Genomic DNA, 3,162 nt, shown 5'->3' on the forward strand with positions numbered 1-3,162 from the left:
CCCTCATGTAGCCAGATATGGCTATTTATAGCTGAGAAAGATCGTAACCAACTCCTTAGAATGTGGGAAGTAGGTATAACCACTTTCACAATTCAAGTAGGCGGCTTCTAACCATTCAGGCGAGCTAGGCGAGCTTGCAGGCGAGCTAGACGAACATGCGAGGTTGACAAGTGAACCCCTTAAGAGTTTAGGCAAGCTTAAACCCTGTTTAGCGAGCTTGGATCATGCGGGCGAACCTCCTGCAGGCGAGCTTTGCTCGTACGGGTGAATTAAGTGTTCAAGAGAGCTTAACTCATAGGCAAATCTAGCAAGCTAAGCATTTAAGCGAGCTTAGCTAATTTGCCGGCGACGTCGGCAAGATAAAGTATTCAGGCGAGCTTACTTGCGAGCTGACGAACTAAGCATTCAGGCGAGCTTAGTTCTTTTTAGGTGAAGTCTAATGCCTAGGCGAACTTTGCTTCACCTACGAAGTCAAGCATTGAGGCGAGCTTGACTTGGCCTATTCGATGCATGCGAACAAGCAGAACGAGCTTTGTTCCTGTGAGCTTGGATGCTCAGGCGAAGTTCTACAGGTGAACTCCTAAATTTTAGGATAAAGACAATTTTATTTGCCTACAAAACCCCCTTCAAAGTTTTCAGACTCGAATCAGGTTGTATGGGGTCTGGAATAATTTGAATAAGAAATGATCATCATTCATTGGTTTAGGTAAAGTAAGGCACCTTACTGGCAAACTCGGTCACTTTGGTTAAGTTGAGCTCTTCATGCGAGCTCAATGAAATCAGGCAAGCTAAGTGTTCAGGCGAACTTAGCATCGTAGGCGAGCCTGAGTCTGCAAGCGAGTCAGACAACTGCATGCTAGCTCCAAGCAATTACAGGTGAACTTAGTATCGTAGGTGAGCTAAATAGCTGTAGGCAAGCCCTAGCTTTACAAGCGAGGTATGAAGCTCACCGATCAAGATGGCGATAGCATGTCAGATCGTATTAAATGCTACATGGCACGACTTCCTCATTTTCACGCACTCCATCTGAGTCGTCTCTTTAGTTGACATTTTAATCTCAACCGTTGGTTTCGAGATTAATCCTGGTCGTTCTATTTGAAGACTCAAATCTCGACCATTCATTTGAATCTAAAACGTCTTGTCGCTTAGATGACGGAATCCAAACGTTCGATTCGAAGATTAACCGTGACCGTTCGATTCAAAATAGTTGAATCTGAACCGTTTTATCTAATATGAACTATCGTTTCAGTTGAGATATCAAATCTCAACTGTCGATTCATTGCCTATACATAGGCTTCTTCTTCCTCCTTGAGAAATTTCTGCACACATGAAATTTTCTTAGCCAAAAATTCTTCGAGCGCTTTTCTTGCTTCATTGCGATTCTTCGAAATGAACCCTAAGACCAAATCTCTCGCCTCGAAGGGAAAGGGAAGAGTCACCGCGTTGGTCACCTCTGGCGTTGCACCGCCTTCTTCAGGTAAGTTTCAGAGGAACTGTGAGAATCATTTGGAGAAGATGAACGGGTGATGTTCACTCTCTTGGCGAGCTTCGTCACTTCTAGCGAAGTTCAGCCACTCTGGCGAACTTTATTGCCTGGCGAGTTTCACCTATTATGGTGAATTTTGTCATCAGGCGAAGTTTGCTTTAATCAGACGAGGTTCACTCAGTCAAGCGAGCCTTGTTTGTCAAGTGAGGTTTGCACAGCCAGGAAAGCCTTGTTTGTCAGATGAGGTTCATTCAGCCAGATGATCCTTGTTTCTCAGGCAAGCTTTGTTAGTTCGGCTGTTTAGTGGAGTTCGCCTGTATAAGCTACCTCGCCTGTCTTTAAGACTTAGTCAAATTTTCGACTTCATGTCCAAGAGTTCTAAATCCATTTTGTTCTTTGTTTTGCAGTGGCTTATTCCGAAGAGGCTCTTCCCAAAGTCAGTGTCATTGGCCACGCCAGTAGTGTAGGGTTCTCTATCCCAACCAGGTTCCCTATCCATAAACCTGTGCCTATTTTCTCTGATGATAGCTCTGAGGAGTTATCATCGATGCGCCCTTACTGTCTCAAAGACAAAGGAGATGAGGAAGCCTTCTTTCTTCTTTGGTGACGCAGTAGCTGATCCAACAAGCCTACTCCTTAGGGAGAGTAAATGTCTACGCATCATTGATGACGTGCCTTATTGTATCCCTAACATGTCAAGGGGGTTCTTGATCATAGAGCTATGATCTCTTTACGTCCCTTGCGTGATGAACTAGGACTTGACTCCTACTCAAGATGGAGTCGCTTATGGCATCTTCATAGGCTCGACATCTGGCTTTGGCATCGATTGCTCGAGTAAGTGTGTCACCGCTCTGTATCCAGATCTACTAAAGAGCGATTTGCTGATGGGGGAGGCGGCTACGGTAGCTGAGACTTTCCGCCATTACTTATTCAGTGTTGGGGGAAATTTCCTCCAAAGGATTTCAGAGCTCTTGGATGGATCCACTTCACACCAGGGAATACCTTTTGAGTGTCTAGGATCACCGAGTTTGTGCTAGAAGAGAACTCTGACTTACAGGGCTCGGAGTTATACACTACCATTAGGGCCACTCAGTTTGGCCTCAAGATCAATGCAGCATAATTCCAAAGTATTTTGGAGCTCTATTGCCCTGAGAATGGCACCTTCTTCACCCCGAATGGCAAACTAGGCTTCGTATTGCACGACATGTATGAGGTGTCGCGAATATCAATGGGAGAGTTGCCATACGAAGAGTATGTCCCCGGACAATAAGAAATAAAATATCTTTCTGACAAGCTCCCTCGGGTGATTGAGACTTTCTGGGAGCTACTCTGTCACAATTACATCTGCCTGCATACCGTCGGGGCAGTGGATCACAGGGGCAAAAAGAAGAGGACCCAGAGGATCAACCATAAAAATTGGGCTGATTACCTGTTTTAGAATACTGACGATAAGAAGATGCTCGTTCTTCTTTGGGTGTTTGTGACGAGGTGATGGTACAAAAGAGGATTTTTTATAGCAAATCGACTATGGAGATCTTCGAACATGATGAAGAAGGGTTTAAGGATGGGACCACCTTCCAATCTTTTTATCACTAGACCAAAGCCCCGATCTCCAGTAAGGCTTTGCTCACTGGGTATCTAATGTTGTGGCTGAAGAGATGTGTAGTTCCCACACA

This window comes from Asparagus officinalis, chromosome 10, assembly GCF_001876935.1.
Source record: "Asparagus officinalis chromosome 10, Aspof.V1, whole genome shotgun sequence".
NCBI lineage: Eukaryota > Viridiplantae > Streptophyta > Magnoliopsida > Asparagales > Asparagaceae > Asparagus > Asparagus officinalis.